We start from the raw sequence: 24,105 nt of genomic DNA, 5'->3' as shown, positions 1-24,105 counted from the left end.
CTTTGCAACCCCATGGACTGTAGCCTACCAGGCTCCTCCGTCCATGGGATTTTCCAGGCAAGAGTACTGGAGAGGGTTGCCATTTCCTTCTCCAGGGGATCTTCCCGACCCAGGGATCAAACCTGGGTCTCCCACGTTGCAGGCAGATGCTTTACCCTCTGAGCCACCAGAGAAGCCCCTAAGTGAAGGAGGGAGTGAAAATTATATTTGTCTTGTTTTTAAAAAATATTGTGTTTATTTGGGTATGATGTGTCTTAACGGTGGGATGCAGGATCTTTTAGTTACAGCTTGTGGGATCTAGTTCCCCAACCAGGGATCAAACCCGGGCCCCCTACATTGGGAGTGTGGGGTCGTAGCCATAGGACCACCAGGGAAGTTCCTACGTTTGTCTTTAAAATGTGGAAATAGGAGCAAAGGAAGATTAAAAAGTTTGTCCAGTGTAGTACACTTGCAAAATTGGAATTAGTCGGCACTATCTCATGATGTATCTCCTAATTGTTGCTGTTTTTTCTTTCTCTTGGATGTCTCCTTTATATAACAGAAGTTTATAATGTGCTTCCCACGAGTCAGGCAATCTTTCATAAACTTTTCACTCAGCTGAGTCTCAGCCCAGTCTTAGGAGTTAGATTCTGCTGTTGTTATCCAATTGTATAGGTGAGGGAACTGAGATACAGAGAGGCGAAGTAACTTGTCTGAGGACACATTCTCAGTATGTGGCTCTGGAGTCTCTACTTCACCACTGTCTTATACTGCCTTTCATCTTTAGATGTGACTTGCCTTTTTCCTCTAAGTCAAAAACCCGTCAAATAATGCCTAATATGTGCACTCTGTGATCTACAGAGATTCTACTCTATTTAACATCGGATCAGTCACCAATCAGGCTACAAATAGAGAATGTGAAGCATTCCCATTGAAACCATTTACCTCAGATTGGGACTCAAACCCAGCCAAAACCCAATTTGGCACTTGAACCCATGTGGCAGGGACTCAAACCCAGCCCAAACGCTCCTTGGGACTTGAACCCACATGGCTGGGATTCAAACACATGTGGCTGGGACTTGAACCTCGCCAAAACCTATAGTACCTGGTTTTAGGACCTAATGAAGCTCAGGTTCTTGATGTCTCATCACAGAAAAAACTCAGTGAGAGACAAACTGATAGGTAAGAAGTGGATTTATTCAGATTCAGTGAGAAGCACACGCCACAGACAGTGTGTGGGCCATCGCAAAGGGCGAGTGTGGTGAAATGTGGCATGGTTAGTTTTTATAGGCTGGGTAATTTCATATGCTAACGAGTGGGAGGATTACTCCAACTATTTTGGGGAAGGGGTGGAAATTTCCAGGATTTGGGCCACTGCCCGCTCCTTGGTCTTTTGACACTGCCTTGGAACTGTCATGGCACCTCTGGGTGAGTCATTCACTTGCTAACTGAGGATCAAGGTCTAGTCTTCTCTGCCATCTTGGTCCCATTTGATTCTAATCAGCTTGTGTCGTGTCCTTGGGCTATGTCATTCTTTCAAAAGTTGTGCCCTATCCCTTTCCATCCTGTTACACCATCACCTGGAATAGTGTCTGATTCAAGAAAGTGCTCAACAAAAAAGAACAAATAAATGGTCAGATGAATGGACTGAATAGATGAATGGATGGATAAATGTATGGATTAGATATGTTTGTAATTGAAGTTTTATTGAAACACAGCCACACACATTTATTTACATGTTTGTGGCTCCCCAGAGGTCGAGTGATCTGCAAAACCTGAGGCATTCACTATATGGCACTTCACAGAACAAATTTGCTGGATCCCCAAAGGTCTGTCTAGTCAAGGCTATGATTTTTCCAGTGGTCATCTATGGATGTGAGAGTTGGACTGTGAAGAAAGCTGAGCGCCGAAGAACTGATGCTTTTGAACTGTGGTGTTGGAGAAGACTCTTGAGAGTCCCTTGGACTGCAAGGAGATCCAACCAGTCCATTCTGAAGGAGATCAGTCCTGGGTGTTCATTGGAATGAATGATGCTAAAGCTGAAACTCCAGTACTTTGGCCACCTCATGCAAAGAGTTGACTCATTGGAAAAGACTCTGATGCTGGGAGGGATTGGGGGCAGGAGGAGAAGGGGACGAGAGAGGATGAGATGGCTGGATGGCATCACTGACTCGATGGACGTGAGTCTGAGTGAACTCCAGGAGTTGGTGATGGACAGGGAGGCCTGGCGTGCTGCGATTCATGGGGTCGCAAAGAGTCAGACACGACTGAGCGACTGAACTGAACTTAACTGAGAGTGTAAAGACACTTTCTTCCTGGAAGTTGTCATCATCGAGGCAACTTCAAGTGCTAGAGAGGAAACCCTATCACTACTTGTTGCATGGAAAATGGTCAAGAATGGTCTGTGCAGGAAATTGCCAGGATGCTCTTCGAGCCAAAAAAATGCCCTTATGGGGAAGAGGAAGCGGTGTTAGCAGATGACTGTTACCCTTGCAGAAGTGGTTGAAAGGCAGGCTTTGGAGCCTGGGTTGACTTGGGTTTGATTCCTAGCTCTGCCGCTTACTAGCTGTGTGACTTTAGAAGGTTCCATGTTCTTTCTAAGCTTCAATTGGCTTCTCTGTAAACTGGATGATAAGATCTGCCTCTAGGGTAGGTCAAGGCTCAAACAAGATATTGCATAGAAACTATCTAGGATCTAGGAGCCCTGGCAAATGGTCATTCTGTTTCATTGTGGATACCAAATGTGATTCAGGGTTCAGTTCAGTTGCTCAGTTGTGTCCGACTCTTTGCAACCCCATGGACTTCAGCACACCAGGCCTAACTGTCCATCGCCAACTCCCGGAGCTTATTCAAACTCACGTCCATTGAGTCGGTGATGCCATCCAACCACCTCATCCTCTGTCTTCCCCTTCTCCTGCCGCCTTCAATCTTTCCCAGCATCAGGGTCTTTTCAAATGAGTCAGTTCTTTGCATCAGGTGGGCAAATTATTGGAGTTTCAGCTTCAGCATTAGACCTTCCAAATCAGGGTTGATTTCCTTAGGATGGACTGGTTGGACCCCCTTGCAGGCCAAGAGACTCTCAAGAGTCTTCTCCATCACCACAGTTCAAAAGCATCAATTCTTCGGCGCTCAGCTTTCTTTATAGTCCAGCTCTCACAACCATACGTGACTACTGGAAAAACCATAGCTTTGACTAGACAGACCTTTGTTGGCAAAGTAATGTCTCTGCTTTTTAATATGCTGTCTAGGCCGGTCATAACTTTTCTTCCAAGGAGCAAGCGTCTTTTAATTTCATGGTTGCAGTCACTATCTACAGTGATTTTGGAGCCCCAAAAAATAAAGTCTGTCACTGTTTCTATTGTTTCCCCAACTATTTGCCATGAAGTGATGGGACCAGATGCCATGATCTTCATTTTCTGAATGTTGCATTTTAAGCCAACTTTTTCACTCTCTACTTTCACTTTCATCAAGAGGCTCTTTAGTTCTTCTTCACTTTCTGCCATAAGGGTGGTGTCATCTGCATATCTGAGGTTATTGATATTTCTCCCAGCAATCTTGATTTCAGCTTGTGCTTCTTCCAGCCCAGTGTTTCGCATGATGTACTTTGCATATAAGTTAAAAAAGCACGGTGACAATATACAGCCTTAACGTACTCCTTCTCCAATTTGGAACCAATCTGTTGCTCCATGTCCAGTTCTATCTGTTGCTTCCTGACCTGCTTACAGATTTCTCAGGAGGCAAGTCAGGTGGTCTGGTATTCCCATCTCTTGAAGAATTTTCCACAGTTTGTTGTGATCCACACAGTCATAAGGCTTTGGCATAGTCAACAAAGCAGAAGTAAATGTTTTTCTGGAACTCTTTTGCTTTTTCGATGATCCAATGGATGTTGGCAATTTGATTCAGGGTTGGTCTCCAATTATTACTGGCCAATTTCAAATGAGATTTTGTGCTCAGGTAGCCCTTTGTGGAGAAGACCACCACTGCCCCCACCCCCTTCTTCCTGCAGTTACTTTCTGTGGCCTTCCAAGTTCCACGCTGGCTCTCATCCTGTCCCAACCCTTGCCCCTTCCCATCCCACCCTCTGCACTTACACTCTCCCTTCCTCTGTTTTTCAAGTCATTATTGTTCTCTGGGTGTTTCTTGTGAACCCAGACACCTGCCCAAATAGACCTGCCCCCACAAGGGGTCCAATGAACCACTGAGGGCCTGTTGGGTGATTTGACAACAGCTCTGGGTTTTGAGCGGGCACACACTGACTCGTGGGTGGCCCCTTCATTCCCAGCCATACTAGACAACATCACATGCCTGGCATCACAGGGTTTGACATTCCTGCCACCAGAGAGGCATTCCTTTGTGATTATTCTTACCCTCAGGATGTTCCTCTGTTAAAATGTAGGTAATTCCTAGAAGGAGATCACCTGTGTCCAGGTTCTTATCTTGAGTTACCGCCTCTGAGGTCTTAACTTATCAATGGTCAACTAATTCCTGAACTGTTACAGTCCCAAGTGGGATCCTGTATCTGAAAATGATTTCAACTTTGTGAAGAGAAATATATAAGCAAAGGATCACTTTTAATGTTAAAAAGGGTTAGCAGCTAGCTATCCTCTCTATTTTACTGAAATGGGTGTTGCAATAAGCCCAGAGGAGTGAATCTCTAAGGGTGGAATTACAAACTACAAAATAAGTTTTAAAATATTTAAGGTGGGGACTTCCCTGGGGGTCCAGTGGCTAAGACTCCCAATGCAGAGGCCTGGGTTCGATTCCTAGTTGGGGACCTAGATCCTGGTTGCCACAGTTAAGAGTTCACCTGCCTCACACACCCTGCGACTAAAGATTTTGCATGCGCAACTAAAGATCCCGCCTGCCACAGCTTAAATCAGAGATTCCGAGGGCTGCAACCAAGACCCAGCGTGGCCAAATAAATAAATGTTTTAAAAAACATAGTTAAGATGCCAGGGGAATGTCCTTTCCCTCCCTAAGCCCATTGCCCAGGTGAACATCAACTCAGCCAAGGGGCCAGCTCCCACCCCTGGAGTCTTGGACTAGAGAAAGTACTGTTGGTGTGACTGAGCTGTTGATGCTGAAGCTGAGAACCAGGAAGAATCTTAGAAGCCACCTAACATTGCAGGTAAGGAAGTCGAGGCCCGGAGAGAGAGAAAGCTGCTCTCTCATCTAAATTGGGGAAGCCTAAGTAGAAAAGTTATGACCAACCTAGATAGCATGCTGAAAAGCAGAGACATTACTTTGCCAACAAAGGACTGTCTAGTCAAGGCTATGGTTTTTCCAGTGGTCATGTATGGATGTGAGAGTTGGACTGTGAAGAAAGCTGAGCACCGAAGAACTGATGCTTTTGAACTGTGGTGTTGGAGAAGACTCTTGAGAGTCCCTTGGACTGCAAGGAGATCCAACCAGTCCATTCTGAAGGAGATCAGCCCTGAGATTTCTTTGGAAGGAATGATGCTAAAGCTGAAACTCCAGTACTTTGGCCACCTCATGCGAAGAGTTGACTCATTGGAAAAGACCCTGATGCTGGGAGGGATTGAGGGCAGGAGGAGAAGGGGACGAGAGAGGGAACTCCGGGAGTTGGTGATGGACAGGGAGGCCTGGCGTGCTGCGATTCATGGGGTCGCAAAGAGTTGGACACGACTGAGTGACTGAACTGAACTTAACTGAACTGAAGAAGAAAAGTAAGCTAGTTTCTCGGGCGAGGAGAGGGATGGCCAGGATGGGTCAAGAGGCATAGGAAGCAAAGCTGTTTTGGGGACTCTGCCCTCCTGGCGGTGCTGGCCCCTCCTGGCCTTCCCTGTGCCCACACAGCACAGAGAAACCAGTCCACTCAGCCCTGACTCCGGCCACCCCTCCTTGCCCGGGGCCAATCTGCGAAGGGGAGGCCTCCCATCCCTGCCTTGCCGGCAGAGAGAAAGTCCGAAACAATGCCACTAAACTGAAAACATCTCTGTCTTTCTCACGAACAATAGCCATTAATAACCATGGAACTGGAGCAGAAATGGAACGTGAACCCCAGGGGCCTGGGAGCCTGGAGGGTTGCAGGGGTGCGGATGAGGGGACCGAAGGCTGGACCCAGCCTCTCCCCACCCCCTCCTCCCGCCACCCACCCGCACTCCAGTCCTTCTGAGGCACTCCTGGTGGCACCTGACTTTCCCACTTGGAACATTGATCGAACCCCCCACCCACCCCCACGCTCTGGTGGGGCCAAAGGGTTGCCCAGACGATCCTCCTGCCTACTCCGGCAGTGCCCGGGGTGCTCACCACACACCAGGAAACTGGGAACCACACCCAGGGGATGGCTTAAGTGCCCCCTCAAACACCCCAAACTGGGCATGCCCCTGTTCCCTGCGAAGCCCTGCAAGCCCCTGCTGGGGAGTGGGCAGGGCTGCATGGGTGACCTGGAGGCCAGTGACCAGCCTGACCCTGGCTCCTCACTGCGGGCACCCCCCAGCGTGGGCTCTTTTGGGGGTGGCTGAGGCAATGAGCCCCGCTGAGAGCAGGAGATGACGCATTTTTCTGAGGCCACAAGCCTCTTCTGACGGATCCACCCCATCGGGGAGCAACTGAAACCTCATCCCACCCAGCATGGCTTTTGTCTGCACCACATATTTGTCTTGTTTGGAAGATTTTTGTGGGTTTTCCCGTCTTTCTCCAGCATTCACTGCCCTGAAGGGGATGGAGGCCGTGGTGGGGCTGAGGGAAGGCGACCTGGGGGCTCTGTCTGGTGGTCTGTGGCACAGTTGGAGGTGGGGGAGCAGTGTGGGGGCCCCCCCACAACATTCCCTGCGCCCCAAGTGGGCACTCTGGGCCCAGGCCACACGCCTCTTCCCTGTGGACGTGTGCCTCTCCCGGTCTGTCCCCGGATGCGTCCTCTCTATCTTTTTTAGCCTCCTCAGTTCCAGCCCCAGCATCCCTTTTTATCCCATCACGTCCCCTTCCACCAGCCAGCCTGACCCTCACGATTTCCTGCCTTCTGGCAGCTGTACATACCTTTCCTCCCCGTTTTTTCCTGCCTGTCTGAATTCTGAAGTTGCCATCTCTCCTCCTCCTTGATGCCCACCTGGACTACCTTCCCATTTGGCAGGTTCCCCTCCTTCTGAACCCCAGCAGTATGTTTTCCATCCCTCTGGTGATGCAAACACCACCTCCCCACCCCAACCTCGATCCCATCTGCTCAGCCACAGGGAAGGCTGAGGCCATGTCTCTCATGCTTTGGTTTGTCCCCATCATGCCTTGTATCAAGTGATTGCTCAGTTAATATGTGTTTGTGGCTTCTCAAAAGTTGGCCATGGACTAAATCAGAGAATCTCAGTGATGGAAGAGACCGAATCCAATGACCCACTCAGAACTCGAGTTCCTGCCAAAAGGTGTCTGGCTTTAGCTTACATGCCTGTAGTGACAGAGATCTCACTATTTCCTGGGGTCACTCATTTCCTCTCCCGATAGCTCTGACCATAAGAAAGTTCTTTCTCATATTGAATTGATACCTGCCACTTCTGGCTTTCCCCACCCTATTCCAAGCTAGACTACAAAAACCATTCCAATCCCCTTGACTCATAGTTCCCCTTCAGACATTTGAAGGCAGAAATCCCCTACCTCTGCAGTCTTTTCCATGGGGAAACACCTTTCGTCCTAACCCCTGGGGCCCCTATGCTTCGATGACCATGGACTTCAGCCTCAGGCTGAGCCTCTCCCCAGACCCTCGCTGAATTGTCATTCTCCTGACAGAATTTCCCCTCTTCCTAGATCAAAATGGATGTCCTAACCTTTCGGATGGGGCTTGACTCCATGTGGTAATTTGAGACGTCTGAAAGGAAGGAGTCCACTTTCTCACCAAGTTAGAACGGTGATTAGAGAACGCTGACCAGTTGCTTTGTGCGTTTCCCTATTTGTCTTGGCGCGGCCCTACCCACTCCTGAGGAGGTAACTGGAAAGCCTGACAACTGTTTCTTAGTGAAGGACTGGTTTTCCACACACCTCAAAGGCTGTCTCTTAGGTCATTTATATGCATTTTAATATAGGCATTTCAGAGGGAATACCAAATGTTCTAAACCAGAGAGGTGACTCACTGTGGCATTTCAGGCCGTTGAGATATTTTGGGACAAGCGAGCCCTGTGGTGCCTGGCCTGCCTCTCCCTGATCCTCTGCGGGTGATGGAGAATCTCCAGGGCCCAAGGACATTTGCATCAGGACCAGGCACTTCCCAAAGGGTTGCCCCCTCCACCCTCCAGCTCCCTTACCCTGCATCAATTATTAGAACTTATGCTTTGCTGCCTGTATGGTTCACATTTTTCTTAAGTATCTGTGTCTGGTAGCAAATGAAGGACTCCTTGAGGAAAACAACAGGGATCTTAACATATTTTTATCAGTGTTCCGTATTTTTTTTTTTTTTTTAAAAATATGGAACGCTTCACGAATTTGCGTGTCATCCTTGCGCAGGGGCCATGCTAATCTTCTCTGTATCGTTCCAATTTTAGTATATGTGCTGCCGAAGCGAGCACAGTGTTCCGTATCTTGATCGTAGCGATGCACACACAAATGTATGCATTTATTGAAACTCACCAAACTGTACACTTAAAATGGTTGCATCTTGTTGTTTGTGAGTTATACTTGGACAAAGGTGGTTTTTATGTTTCTATTTTGGCAGTGCTGGATCTCCATGGTGGGCCATGGGCTTTCTCTAGTGGCGGTGTGTGGGCTTCTCTTGTGGAACATGGGCTCTCTAGTTGCGGCACTCAGGCTTAATTGCCCCAAGGCATGGGGAATCTTAGTTCCCTGGCCAGGGATCGAACCCACGTCCTATTGGAATGTGGATTCTTAACAACTGCGCCACCAGGGAAGTCCCCGAAAGTGTTCATGTCCCTTACAGAGTCTAGAGTCACATCCTGTTCATACCTCTATTCATGTGCATTTGTGTAGTGATTCGCTAAGTTAAGCTGTACCTAGAGCCATAGCCGAGGGCCGTCTTAGCTTGCCTACCCAGCCACGAGCTTTATGTGTCTCCTCAAACATCGTGGCTGAAATAACACTCTGCATTCTCTGGCCTTGCTTCCAACTGGTCCTTCTACCCAGTGACTCAGGCCCAAATTAAGGAGACAGACCTGATTGCTCACCCAGCCTATCTTGCAGGATTGCTTCAATACGACTGTTACCATCACGGGTATGGCTATATTACAGGCCCCTCACCAGTCTTGCCACTCACTCACTTTGAGAGTTTAAGGTTCCTCCCCGAACCCTTGAATGTGGGATCACAGTCACTCAAGGTCGATTCACCAGACCATGGCTGTTGCTCAGAGCCTCCCAGCCATCCTGTTCTGGAAGTCAGGTGGCAGTGGTCCTGCCTAATGGGTTATTGCATCTGGGCCACGGTTCTAGTTATCTTGCCCGAGTCAGGGCTTAAGGTGTCCAGGCACCTTGGATGCTGGGCCCTGTTTCAACCAAGTGCCTGGTTTCTTTGTGTTGTCTGGAGCTCATGAGTGTTTCCTTAGAAAGGAAGATAGCAGTCACCTGTGGGGAGCAAGAGGCGGTGATTTTTATTTGCCTCTTCATGTTTTCCAGTCTGTTCGATGATTCCCACGTGTGTCTGTCTTGCCTACCAGACTGGAAGCTCCATGAGGGCAGGGTCTGCATCCCTCTTCATTATCCTTCACTCTTAGCTGTGTGCCTGGAATATATCTGGTGTTCAAGAAATACTTATGGGCTGACTAATGACTTCAGTTTCATGAAAACTGTGGGGGAAGTGTTCTTCACTCATCAAACAGTATCGGGTGTTGATGAGGCTGCGGAGAGGCCAGGAGGCTTCTGTGGAGTGTGACCTGATCCAGCCTTTTTGGAGGGCTATTTAGCAATATCCCACCAAGTGGAGAAAGTCCTCCAAAGTCTTTACTCTGGAGCTACTGTCTGTTGCTTGTGCCTAAGAATGTTCATGGCAGTGCTGTACAGAATCACAAAAAGCTAGAGGTGACCTATATGTTCATCCACAGTGGACACTGTGGTAGTCACACAATGGATTATGTACAGCATGGAATCAAACACAGCTTCACACAGTGTCATGGGTTACTCTCAGAAACATAAAGTAGGTCAGAAAAGAAAACTGCAAATAGATGTGTACAGTATGATACCATTTATATGGCCTTTAAATACATGTAAAACAACACTATATGTTGTTAATTATATCCAGAAGGTCTCAGGAAAGGCTGAGTGCAGACTCAGGGCCCAGTTCACCCCTCTGCAAAGGGTATATATAATATGAACATAGTAAGATACAGAGATATTTTATAAACATCGAATTCAGGAGACTCGTTACTGTGGTGGCAGGCAGCAGAGAGATGTACTTGTGTCCAGTACACAGAGGGTTTCACCAGTACTGGCAAAGTGATATTTTCCAGGTTGGCTGGTGGTGGGCATATGGTGTTTGTGATGTAATTCTGTCTTTTGTGGTCATATTGTTGTTGGCTCCTTCTCTTCTGAGCACATAGTAGCTTGCACTTTCTGGTGCTCTGTGGTTGAGAGTGACCCCGTGACCCATTCTGGCCAAGGAGTGGTGAGCTAGACCATTAAATTGCCTTTTCAAGATCCTCCAGCTCTCTCTTTTGCTCCTGACAATGTCTGAGATGTTGGCTGTTCTATCCGCCTGAATTCCTGAGTGATTTCAGTGAGCAGACCCCTCTGCTCACCCTTGAAGGATGTGGAGCAGAAGCAGGAAGCAGCAAGTAGCAGAAGCAGAAGTGTGTTAAGCCCGTGAGATATGGGGGTTGTTTGTTACTGTAACATACTCTGTACTATTCTGACTGATACATACCTTTTAGGGTGCTTGCATATTTCAATTAAAAAATGAAAGGAGGGCAAACATCCATGCCTTTTGGGCAAGCCCCAAAATTTGACAAGGAAAGGGAGCAGAGGAGAGAAGAAGGCCTGCAAGATTTCATTTCCATTTGTTTCCTTAAAAAAAAAGTCATCTCCTCATAGCCTTTTGCCCCTTGAGTGGTAGGAATGGACAAGCTCAGCAATGCAGCAGGGAGGCTTCAGGCTGGAGCGCCCCTGGCACCTCACTACACCTTCCTTAGAAACCCATTTAGCTGCCACTGTGCTTTCCCTTGGCCAGGCCTCAGCGTCAGGAAACAAGCCCAGCCGTAGCTGGGCATCAGACACCTGCAGGGCAGACTTGGCTTGGCACGTTCTCCAGGCTTCCGAGCGCCCTCCCCTCCCCGAAGCTGCGGGAACATCAGCCAGAGCAGATACCTGAGATCAGAGCAGACAGGATGTGAGGAAGTTCTCGCCTTGGGTGCCTGGCAAGAGTGGGAGCCTGGGTTCCCAGGCTTGTGGGGCCGACGGCTCCGTCACACAGTCTGGAGCCCACTGACACTTCAAACGGAGCCTCCTGTCTTCTGGCCTCCGCCTCCGGAGGAAGTGTTCCTGGATTACCTTCACTAGAGGGAGAGGAGGAGCTGCAGGTAATACCCGGATTTCTATGGTGCTTTTCTTCCCGAAGCTTCAAAAGACTTCCCCTTCTCTGATCTCCCGTGACCTCCCCCAGCAACAGGGCAAGAAGAGGAAGATTTCCCAGTTCAGGTGGGGAAATGGGGGCGTGGGGGGCAGAGAGAGGAAGTAAACGGCCTGCAGTCACAGAGCAGGACAAGGATGTGATTCTGGTGGGCGAGGGTGTCGTCTTCAGACCTCAAAACCCTGACGCTGGTCCCAGGCCCGTCCTGCTGGGCGGCTGATCTCTCTGTGTGGGCGGTGGCCTCCGTGCTCGCCAGCTGCCCTTGCAGAGGGGTGAGCTGGGCCCAGGGTCCCCACTCAGCCTGTCCTGTGGTCTGAGCACAGCGGAGGAGGATCCCGGACAGGCTCAGGTCAGCCCCCCGCCCACAGAGCGGTGACGACAGGTTGGCCCTGAGCCCTGTGGTCCCGCCGCTGGGAGGTCAGGCCAGGGAGGCTGCCAGAACACCAGGGCTGAAGAAGGTCCAGATAACGCAACTGGGGCAGCCTCTGTGGGTGGAAATGACATTTCTTGGCTTTAAATAGCTCCATCTCCGGAGCCCCGGAGCCTCAGCGGGGCTATTAATTCCTGGACTCCCAGGGCTGCCCGGCCCCGTCATTCTGTTTGCACAAGTTGTGTAAGATCTCAGGCATTTTTCCTGCCACCCGTCTCCCCCACCTCCCTTCAGTTCTCCTGCGCGAATCCAACAAGGGGTTAGTTTATTTCTAGTAGCGGGCCTGGGTTTCAAGCTGACCACATACATATTTTGTCCTTACAAGTGACGCGGCTCAAGTCAACAGCAAACTCTTCAGGGTTTTCTTTGTAACCTGCTGTCTCCATCATGAAAGGTAATGTGTATATACGTGAAAGGGGAAAGCAGAGGCTCTATCAACGCAGGTACGCATGTGTATGTCAAGTTAATTAATCAATCATTTAATCCTTCAACCAACATATTAATCTCCCAGCTATTTGTTTGAGAGCCTACTATGTGTCAGGCACTGGGCTAGTTCTGGATACATAGGGTAAACCAGAGTCCTCCCTGATAAAACGGCTGTTACCACCTCCACGCATGTTGCCAGGGGTGACTCCTGCCTGGTTAGGCATCCCAGTCATGAGTTCTATGTGTCCCTGAATTCTCTGAATCCTGCTCAGCATCAGCAAACCTCTAGCTTAGAACGCATGCTGAGAAAGATGAAAAGGAAAAGACAGACAGAGACAGCAGGTACTCGGTGTAGAAAACTGACGGGTCATGGTGGCCGACTGGCTGCAGGTGTAGGAATTGATGGCAATTCTAAAGTATTCAGCCTAAGGACAGGGGAGACTTGGTAAGAGGCAAGGACAGATGCTTGGCCTTGGGAAGGGCCATTGGCCTCAGTTAGGAATTGAATTTGCTGATTAAAGTCCATTCACAGTGGCCTAAGCACAAGGAGCTTCTTCTCTCAAGTAAAAGTCCACAGCTCTGGGGCTGGTGCAGCAGCTCCAGTCACTGGGATCCTTCTATCTTTCTGCTCTGTCATCCTCACGTTCTCCTCATGGCCCAAAACAAGCTACTGGAGTTCCACTCATTACCCCTGAATTCCAGAAAGAGAGAAGGAAGGAGGAGAGAAAGACAAACAAGGTGTATGCCCTTCACCCTTTTAAGGAACCTACCTAGAAATCCTCTGTCACCCTCTGCTTGCCTCTCATTAACCAAAACGTAGTCACTTGGCTACACCAAGCATCAAGGGAGATGGAGAAATGTAATGTTTTAGCAGGGCGTGTTGCTCAGGGCTCTGTTACCAGTGAAGGAGGGAAGGACTGACATTGGGAAGCACCCAGCAGTTTAAGCAATGGCACTCAACAAATATGTGTTGATTTGAAATTGAGTTAGGAGGAAAGATAAGGAGTTGTATTTAGGGGCATGAAGAGTCTACAGTGAGGATGAAACATCCTATTCCAAACAGAGGACTGGAGCATATACGAAGGGAGGACTGAATACGTAGGTTCTCCAGTCAGCCACAGAGAGAACAGAAAACCGTGGCTCAGGTGAAAGCCCACAGCTGATCCTGGGTCAAGAATATAGCATGAGGGACAGAGAAGAAAGAGCAGCTTGCAAAAGAAAAAAAAACACAGACCATCATTTGTCCATTCTCACCGCATGATGTCATCTAGGCTCCCCCAGCGTCCCAGTCAGTCTGGAGGGTCTTTGAGGGCACAGACTGCAGTTCTGACCTTGGGGCAGCTTCAGGTACCTGTTAAAACAAATACAGCCTGGTTCTGTCCTGCGCCCAGGTTGAGCATTTCACGGACACCCACAGGGAAGACAGCTCCATCTGCTCCTCTTCCCCCAGATGCACCCTGCTCAGACCTGGCTGACATTTAGACCCCATTTGGGGAATTCTGCAACTGAAGAGTGGGGTCTGCCCTGTGGCCAGGGAGCAGGGGAACGGGAGGGGCCTCTCCTCATGCTATGTAAATCCTCAAGAAGTTTCTCCCAGAGGATTTAGATCCGTGGTTCTCAACCACATGGGCAATTTTCGCCCTGCAGGGGACATGTGACCAGGCCTGAGAACATTTTTGATTGTTATGACTAGGGGGGTAGGATGTGCTATTGACATTTAGTGGGTAGAGGCCACAGATACTGTGAAACATTCTGCAAAGCACAGGACATCCCCCCACAACAAAGAATTATCCTATTCTTTGTGAATAGTGATGAGGCTGCAAAACCTTCGTTTATATGTGTCTGATTACTGGGCCCACAGGAAATTTAAATAATCCCAGTTTCACCCAGACCCACACAATGTTGATTGACATTGAAGCTAAACCCAGGCCTCTGAAAGTCGTACTTAACCACTGGAGGAAAAATTAAAGTTATGCTTATCATAATTGACTACCATTTACTGACCATCTACTATGCCCCAGGTTCTTTACATAAATTACTGTCAAGCTTTTCAACAATTACAAAAGAATCATCATTATCTCTGTTTCACAGATGAGCTAACTGAGGCTCAGGGGGGTTAGTTGTTCAATAGCACACAGCTAGCAAGTGACCCCAAAGCCCACTCACTTTCCATTCCCCACATGCCTCTTATATTTGTTACAGTCCTATTACTACATATATCTGCTTATGGTCACATCTTATGAAAGCTCATAATTGGATGTGACAAACAAGGGAACTATCTACTAACTAGTGCATGCATGCTCAGTCGCTCAGCTGTGTCTGACTCTTTGCGACCCGGTGGACTGTAGCCAACCAAGCTCCTCTGTCCATGGGATTTCTCAGGCAAGAACACCGGAGCAGGTTGCCACTGGGGATCGTCCCCACCCAGCAATGGAACCCACATCTCTTGCATTGGCAGGCGGATTCTTTACCCCTGTGCCACCTGGGAAGCCCCTCTACTAACTAGACCATTCCATTAATCCTAGCACATCCTTCTCCAGCCTTTCCAGGCAAACGGGATTTTCTGTGCTTAAAGCATATCAAGATGTACCAAGCGGATGCAGTTCTTGGAAAAACAAAGCAAGTGGTCGCCAAGCAGCTGAAAATATGCTCATTTTCAGCTCACTAAGGAGCTCATTAAGGAGTCAGGCAAGTAGAAATGAAAGTAACAGGCAGATACTTCAGGATGGTCCCAGGCAACTGATGGAAAGCACCAAGAGCTATCCACCTATTAGTGCTGGGTGTGGGGAAAAGGGCATCCTCATTCATTGTTGATGGGGATGCTAGGTGTTAGGCATTTTGCAAAAGCAGCCTTCTGTATCTTCTAAAATTAAAACCAGGGGCACATCATCGTAGCAATCCCACTTCTGGGCACATGCAGATATATAACATTAGTTTTAACACATCACCGCTCACAGCAGCAGAAAGCAGAAAACACAGGGGATGACTGTCAGAAGGGGGTGGTTTGATACATTAATAAAGGTGAGTTTCATTGTAGGTAAATAACAATAATAATTTTTTTAAACTGCTACAACCACTACAGTTCCTGTGATATAAAAAAATATATTCAACAAGATGCTATTTACATGCATTTGTGTATACCTAAATATATATATATATAGAGAGAGAGAGAGAGAGATCTGCATAGGCTCTCTCGCTGAGGTCCAGTTGTGTCTACCACTTTGCAATCCCATGAATTGTAGCCTGCCAGGCTCCTCTGTCCATGGAATTTTCCAGGTAAGAATACTGGAGTGGGTTGCCCTCTCCTACTCCGGGGGATCTTCCCCAACCAAGGATGGAACCCAAGTCTGCGGCACTGGCGGGCAGATTCTTTACCACTGAGCCACCCGGAAAGCCCCATGCTTATATGAAGAGGGAGAAGAATATAGAAAGGTCCGTTTTAGGTTCTTAATACGGGTTTCCTGGGGATGAAGATGCTTCTAGGGTGGGGACCAATGAAGAGTCAAGAAAAAAAAGGAAAAGAAAAAAAGAGCAGACTTGATGTGATAAGACCAAACAGTATATGCAGTTAATTGCAACATTCGTAAATGTAGAGGTATGCATATGTTTCAGTTCAGTTCAGTCGCTCAGTCGTGTCCGACTCTTTGCAACCCCATTGATCGCAGCACACCAGGCCTCCCTGTCCATCACCAACTCCCGGAGTTCACTCAAACTCACATCCATCGAGTCGGTGATGCCATCCAGCCATCTCATCCTCTGTCATCCCCTTCTCCTCCTGCCCCCAATCCCTCCCAGCATCAGTCTTTTCCAATGAGTCAACTCTTCCCATGAGGTGGCCAAAGTACTGGAGTTTCAGCTTTAGCATCATTCCTTCCAAAGAAATCCCAGGACTGATCTCCTTCAGAATGGACTGGTTGGATCTCTTTGCAGTCGAAGGGACTCTCAAAACTTAAAAATGTTTAGTTCTCCAGCGGGCTGAGCCGCGGAGGAGGCACTAGACTTCCCGCCGCGGAGCTCTTGGCTGGGCTCCCCGCGGGCTGGCAGCGGAGGCTGCGCGCGCCCGGGCGGCGAGCGGCTGGCGGCCCGGCGGGTCCCGGCGCCTGCGGGCGCGCTGCCCCGGCACCGCGTCGGGGACGCGGAATCCCTCACCTGGAGGGCGGCAGACACCGCCAGCCCCGGAGACCGCGCGGGGATTTTCCAGTGGGGGCGGAGGCTCCTGAAAGGCGCCTTGTCGGCCCACGAGGGGCAGAGACGGTGCGGACAGCGAGGCCCGGGGAAGGAGGACCCCGGCTGCTCCCCTCCAGGGCCGCACCTCGGACCCCTTGGCCGCTCATCAGCCCTGAAGGTTGGCAGGAGGCCGGAAGCTGAGCGCAGGGGCGAGCGGTACCTGCAAGGGGACTGGGAGCTCACGCCCAGCTCTCCGCAGAATTTGTGCACAGAATTGTGCGTTATTGTAGAGACCAAGAGTGGCTTGGACCCGCCCTGGGAGTTGTCCGTGTTCGTGGCGCCCCTTCCCTGGGGCCTAACACTGTGCCTGGCACTTTACATGGCGTATAAAAAAGCACCATTTGTATGGTGAACTACACTGCCTTCAGCAGGCACTGTTAGGAAGCGCCCCCCCCCCCCCCCCCCCCGCCCCCACCACTCCCTGCCGCCCGACTCCAACAGCCATGTACTTCCTCCAGAACCCTGGGGGCTTTCCTGTTCTGGTGGCATCCTATGTAATGGGCTTGATCATTCTGCTTCTCTGAGCCTGTGTCCTGCTCGGCTCCCCCACCCCACCCCGGGGCTGCCCTGAGCACAGGGGTGTAAGGGACAAGTTTGACTACTTGCTGTCCAACGCATAGTAGGTTATCTATCACCGAAATTTACTACAGCAGGGCAGAGGAAGAGGACATTTGAGTGACATTTGGTTCTCTCCATGTCCTTTGAATGGAAAATCCGATTAGGTCTTAGATATTCTGCTGTCCTTACCAAGAGAGGAAGGAGAAATATAGCCTGAGCTCTGGGCCTGGGGGCAGGATGTGATGTGACAAAACTTACAGCTTAAAAAAAAAAAAAAAAACTAGAGCACAAAGTTTAAAGGTAGAGTCAAGGGGGCCAAGAAGCCTCTCCCATTTCCTTGCCCTGGGCTGTTTGCCAGGAGAAAGGAAAATGCTTCCAGAAAGCCCAACTTGGGGTTTAGCAGCTCCAAGGGAAAAATTTTCTACCTGGAACTAAAGCAAGAACTAGGCTGCAACCCAAAGTCTTCTAACTTCCACTGTGACTAGAGAATTGCAAGAGAGAAGCAACAGGGAGGTGTGTGGGAGGGTGGGGTGGGGGTAGGGATGGAAATAACACTGGACTTGGGGTCACGGTCTGGACTGAGCCCTGGTCTCAGCTATTGGTGGCGCAGTGGTAAAGAATCCACCTGGCAATGCAGGGGATGCAAGAGACAGGTCTGGAAGATCTCCTGGAGGAGGAAATGGCAACCCACTCCAGTATTCTTGCCTGGAGAATTCTATGGACAGAGGAGCCTGGCAGACTGCAGTCCATGGGGTCGCAAAGAGTTGGACACTACTGAGCAACTGAGCACACACGTACACACACACATTCAGCCACTTAGATTAGCCCCTTAGCCTTGGGAAAGGTCCTTGACTTCTCTGAACCTCAGTTTCCTTGTCTCTGGCCTAAAAATAATAGCCCATTTGAGTCATGTGACAATCTACTATGGGATGGATGAGTACGCATCTCAGTTCTCTGTATGCAGCAGGTCCTCAGCTAAAGGCTTCAGGTCAAAAAGATATTTGCATCACAATGTTCACTGCAGCATTATTTAAAGCAGTCAAAGGTGGAAACAACCCAAATGTCTATCAATAGACGAATGTTTAAACAAAACGTGATATAGCCATACGATGGAATATTATTCAGTCATCAAAAGGAACAGAATTCTGATCCGTGCTACAACACGGATGAACCTTGAAAAGATTATGCCAAGTAAAAGAAGTCAGGCACAAAAGGATAAATCCTGTATGATTCCACTTGTACGAGGCACCAAGCAAATTCATAGAGACAAAAAGTATTACTAGAACAGAAGTTACCAAGGGCTGAGGGTAGGAGAAATGGAGAGTTCTGCTCATGTTCAGTTGTGTCTGACTCCCTATGGACTGTAGCCCTCCAGGCTCCTCTGTCCATGGAGTTTTTGAGACAAGAATACTGGAGTGAGTTGCCATTTCCTCCTCCAGGGGATCTTCCCAACTCAGAGATCAAACCCACGTCTCTTGCGTCTCCTACATTGGCAGGTGGATTCTTTACCACTATCGCCACTTGGGAAAAGTGAAAGTGAAAGACACTCAATCGTGTCCAACTCTTTGTGACCCCATGGACTATACAGTCCATGGAATTCTCCAGGCCAGAATACAGGAGTGGGTAGCTTTTCCCTTCTCCAGGGAATCTTCCTAACCCAGGAATCAAACCCAGGTCTCCTGCATTGCAGGCAGGTTCTTTACCAGCTGAGCCACCAGGGAAGCCCAGTTATTGCTCTGGGTACAGATTTTCTGTTTGAGAGGATGAAAACCTTTTGGAAACAGATAGTGGTGATGGTTGCACAGCAGTGTGATGATACTTCATGCCAATGAGTTATGCACTTTAAATAGTTTAAATGGCAAATATTATATGTCTTTTACCACAGTAAAGATCTTTTTTAAAAAGGTGGGGATGAGGGGAACCTGTTTGTGAAAATTCTGTTTTTGGCAGCACTTTTGTGATAGTTCCCAACTGGACACAGCTCAAATGTCTGTCTACAGTAGAATGGGTGAAGTATTGTCTGTTCATGTACGGGGATGCTAGGCAGTCTTGAAAATAAATGACAACTACACACAATAATCTGGGTGGATCTGACAGACATGATGTTGAGTGAAAGAAGCCAGACATGAAAGAGAACGTCCTGTATGATTCCATTTATGCAAAGTTCAAAAACAAGCAAAACGGATCTGTGGTGCTAGGGGTCCGGATAGGGTTCCCCTTGGGGAGTGATGATTGGAGAGAGCACAAGAGGGTTTCTAGGGGCTGGCAGTGTACTTGGTAACTGATCTAGATGCTGTTACCTGATTGTGGTCACTTTGGGAAAATTCTCCAGGCTATTTTACACTTATCCTGTGTGTTCTTTTCTATATGTATGTTTACTTCAACAAAACATTAAAAAAAAAAAATCCTTGTTCATGTCCTGAATGGTGAATGGGAATGGTGAACCAGAAAGTCAAGCCTGATTTATACGCTTAATCTGTGCCAAGCCAGGGAGACTATGAAGCCAGATTTGTAATTCTCTACACTGCTTGCAATTTGTACTGCTCCCACCTCCCCTTCCCCACCCCCAGGCCCCATGAGCTATAACCAATTAGTTTTGAAATCTAAATAGCCGGCTTTCCACAGCTCACACTGCTGGGGACCTGGAGGGGAAGGAGGTACACCCCAGCAACAAGGAGAGGCCCTGATCCTCAAGCTCACAGCCTGTGGAGCTGAACCCACCAGCCTGGCCCCCTCCCGGACTTGCAGGTATACAGTAGGCACCCAGCAAATACTTGTGGATGGGCTGTGTGTGATCAGAATTCTTCAAGTGCACCCCTCAGATCTGACTGCCCCCAATATCAGGGAAGGGCTGTTGGCAGCCCCTTGGGGAGTTGCCTGCAAGGACTTGGGGCCTGGGGGGTCTAGAGAAAAGGTTGCCCCTTCCTCTGGCATCGGAAGCCCACTGCCCAGCTATCCTCCCGGACGCTGTGAGGAGAGCAGATACAAACGCCTGACTTGGCCCTGGCTGACCCAAGGTGACTCCCGACGCCAAACAACCTGGCAGTTGGGGTCTGGGGGAGGGGATAATTTATATTTATGCCTGGTGACAAATTGCTAAATAATAGATCTGGCTGGGGTTTCGGTTTCTTCCCCAGCAGCTTAACCAATGTGTTGGCCTGTTGACTCAATCAGCAAGCTATTTTGGCCCTGTGGGGACCCAGAGCTTGGTTTCTGCTCCGGGAGGCCTTCCCCTTTCTCCCGTGTATTTGGGCTTCCCCCAGGTTTGTGTTTGTTTGTGTTTGTTTGTCTGCCTGTCTGGGGCCCTGAGGGTTGAAGGCAGCCTGGGCCTCTGCCAGACTCCAGGTTTTTACATGGCCTGGGGCACGTGGCCCTGGGGAAGCAGACTCCTGCTTGCACGGGTATATCTCATGTGTAAATGGTGAACAAAACAGCTGCATCTCTTTCTCTTTGTCCCAGTAAATGCTGTCCTCCCGGTCCTTCCGGCCCCATCTGCCTTTCTCCCCACAGAAAACAGTCAGCTGCTCTTGGTATTAACGACAGGGACGGGGGTGCCTGGTGGGCTGCCGTCCATGGGGTTGTGCAGAGTCGGACACGACTGAAGCGACTCAGCAGCAGCAGCAGCAGCAACCTAAGTCCTCATGTGGGAATAGTGTTTATGGTTTATGAAACCCTTTCACAGCATCGTATCATTTGACCCTCCCATAGTCCTCGGTTTGGGGCTGAGGCTCAGGAAGGTTTGGGGGTCTACCTAAGGTCATGTACTCATAAGAGTCCACGTGGCGCAATCAGTTAGCTTGTTTGGCTGTTAACCGAAAGGTTGGAGGTTTGAGCCCACCGAGGGAGACTGCCCCTGTGATCTTTTGGGCTATCCTGATAGCTCAGTTGGTAAAGAATCCGCCTGCAATGCAGGAGACCCTGGTTCGATTCCTGGGTCAGGAAGATCTGCTGGAGAAGGGATAGGTATCCACTCTAGTATTCTTGGGCTTCCCTTGTGGCTCAGCTGGTAAAGAATCCACTTGCAATGTGGGAGACCTGGGTTTGAGTCCTGGGTTGGGAATATCCCCTGGAGAAGGGAAAGGCTACCCACTCCAGTATCTTGGCCTGGAGAATTCCATGGACTGCCTAGCCCATGGGGTCGCAAACAGTCAGACACAACTGAGCAACTTTCATTCGTATACTCATAAAGGTCAGAGCATATCTTTTGGTTTCTGGTCCCATCTTCTCTTCCTTGATCCAAGTGGCCCCCTCGCCTTTGGAGACTGGGGCAGAGGCTGCTAGCTGCCACCATAAATCCATTTCCCCTTCTTCCTTGGCAACAGAACCTCCATTTTATTCAAGGTAACATCGTGCTCAGGCAAAAGAAACATTCCTAGCACTCACTTGCAGCTGTGGTTTGTAGGCAGGAACTTCAGGAAAGCTCCTTAAAAGGGGGGCATAAACCCTTTTTACCTTATCTCCCTGCCTGGAATTCAGTGATAATGGCTGGAGCTCAGTGGCCATTCTGGACAGTGAGGTGACCTTGAGGGTAAAAGCTATGTACTACGACAGTAAAGCAGAAATAGATGGGTCCTGCGTCTTAGATCACCAGAGAACTCCTATGCCAACCCAGACTTCCTACCTTCAGATTTCTTTTACACGAGAGAAATTAGCTTCTCTTTTGTTTAAGCCACTGCTGGTGGGCTGCCGTCCATGGGGTTGTGCAGCCAAGTTGAATCACTCCAGATCCAGGGACCCCATTTCTGGTGATACACAGTCTCTCCTGCACCCTTTCCTGCTTACTCACTTGGAATCTAGAGGGCTCTCTCCTCACGGTTCTCAGCTCTCATAGTTTGCATATGCTGGGCCTGGGTCATGAGAGCTACCCCAGGCAGACACCTCTCTGGGTCCCTTGAACCCCCTGAGAATTCTAGAGAACAAACGCATTGCAGAGTTTCTTCTGTTAGTTCCTATGGCCAAGTGAAACCACTGAAGGAGGAGAACACATGAAAATTCCAAGCGCCTGGCAAATTGCCTGGACTGGATTCTTCTGAGGGCCGGTTGACAAACATGCTTCCAGCTCCCCTTCATCCCTCCAGGCTTCCAAAGGGTAGAACAGAGAGTTCATCATTTGGCCCCTATGCCTCATCTGCACCCCTGCTCCCCGAGAACCATAGAGTGCATGCATTCATGGCCATGTGACTCTCTACCAGTAAAACCTTTTGAGCATCCACTCCTAGGAGATGCGTGTTTGTTGACTCAAGAATTACAGACTCACGCCTATTAGTGTGCACATGTAGAGCTGCATGTAACTGAAAGCCCAGGCAGTGATGGCTGACTCGAGCACCTTGACTGGCTGGGGAGGGTGGGCTCAGCGTGATGCATCAGATCACGGATGTCATTAAGAGCTGGGCTCTCTCTGGCTTCCTGAAGTTCCTCCATCCTTAACTTATCCTCCATCCTCCATCCTGCCTCTTCAATGTCATGTGTTAACATGGTGTCTGCCTTCTCAGTAGGACAAGGGGGTCAGGGGCAGTGCCAGCCTGCGACACTCTGGCACCTTCCCCTCTCTAAGAAACAAAGTGTCTTTTCCAGAAACCTCTGGTGAGGGTGTCCTTATGCCTCCTTGTCCAGCACTGGGTCGCATGGCTTCGTGGGTCACAGAGGAGTCCGGGAAGTTATCAGGTAACAAGGGAAAAGGGAGGTGGGAATGGAATGGCTGTTGGGTGGTCACCCCATAGAGTCTGCAATACATATATACTACTGGGCTAATGTATTAGGTATATGATAAGATCCACATTAAAAATAGGGATTTTAAAATCATGAGATAGGGGCTTCCCTGGTTTTCCAGTGGTTAGGACTCTGACTTCCACTGCAGGGTAAATGGGTTCAATCCCTGTTTGGAGAACTAAGATCCCACAAGCTATGAAGCTCAGCCAAAAACATTAAAAAAAAAAAAAAAAAAGAAGAAGAAGCATGAGATTTAAAAAATAGAAATTCTAACATTAATTCCCACACAATTCCTGGGGCACCCGCTTTGGAAACCGTCTCTGTAGCCAAAAAGACCTGAGTTAAATCTTGGCTCTGCTGCTTATTAACTGCCACCTTGGCAAATTCCTTAATCTTGTCAAGCCTCACTTTACTCATTTGTAAGGTGGCGATAGTAATGGAACCCATCTGATAGGGTTTTGTAACAGTGCCGGGTACCTTTGAAGAAAACAATATTAGAATAATAAGATGTCTTCCTTCGATATCAGCTTTCCATTTACGGGCAAGGGATGGTGATGGGGAGAGTTAAAATTTTGAAACTATTGAAAGCAACAGTGAGTCCTCAAAGAACATTTTGATTATGCCCATCATTTAAGTATCCAGGTGTTTTTCATTTCTAAAGCTTTTGAGCCACATTCTGAGGATTCCTACCTACCAGGACACAGGACCAGAGTCCTGCCAATATTTTCCTAGCATTGCCACTCCCTGCTGCAAGCCCCTGGTTTCATGATTCTGCTCTCTTGGCCTCAGCTGCAGCCTGGGAAGATTGGGCTAGAAGGTGTCACGCCTGTCCCTTCTCCTTCAGTTTAGGGCATCCCCTTCGTCAGTTCTGGCTCCTGTGGCGTCTCTCTGCCTGGTCTCTCCCCACTCCCACTCCAGTCCCGAAGCCCCGAGTCCTGCCTCTTGTGGCTTGCCCTCCCTTTCCCTGGCCTCTGGTAATTCTGCCCTTTTGAAAGTGCTCTCTATCCCAGCGTCCTATAAGATTCCAAGTCCCTCTAGGGAGAAGGCAGCAGGAAGGTCTGGTCTCTGCTAGAGATGAGACCTGGTTTTGAGTTATTTTCTGCCCTAGATTCAGAGCACTTTCGGTGTGCAAGGTCATATCCTAAGGTCTTTATACGTTTTAACACACATAATGCTCGGAGGTGGCTACTCTTATCACCATCATCATCATCAATCCCACTTTTAAAACGAGAAGAATGTGGCACAGAGAGGTTAAGCACCTTGC

General features: G+C 49.0%; 1 protein-coding gene and 1 non-coding gene across 6 annotated transcripts in view; one reads left to right on the top strand and one right to left on the bottom strand.

Moving 5' to 3' along the window:
• The window catches only part of TCP11 (t-complex 11), a 173,015-nt gene that overhangs the window by 67,461 nt on the left and 81,449 nt on the right, over positions 1 to 24,105 (top strand). The gene's annotated exons all lie outside the window — the stretch shown is intronic.
• Positions 8,383 to 8,489, bottom strand: LOC139179174 (U6 spliceosomal RNA). Its single transcript, XR_011563598.1, has one exon. It is a non-coding gene; the product is annotated as a U6 spliceosomal RNA (small nuclear RNA).

This window comes from Bos indicus, chromosome 23 (genome assembly GCF_029378745.1).
Source record: "Bos indicus isolate NIAB-ARS_2022 breed Sahiwal x Tharparkar chromosome 23, NIAB-ARS_B.indTharparkar_mat_pri_1.0, whole genome shotgun sequence".
Taxonomy (NCBI): domain Eukaryota; kingdom Metazoa; phylum Chordata; class Mammalia; order Artiodactyla; family Bovidae; genus Bos; species Bos indicus.
Note: the sequence above shows the minus strand (reverse complement) of the source record. Positions and strands in the feature narration are given on the sequence as shown.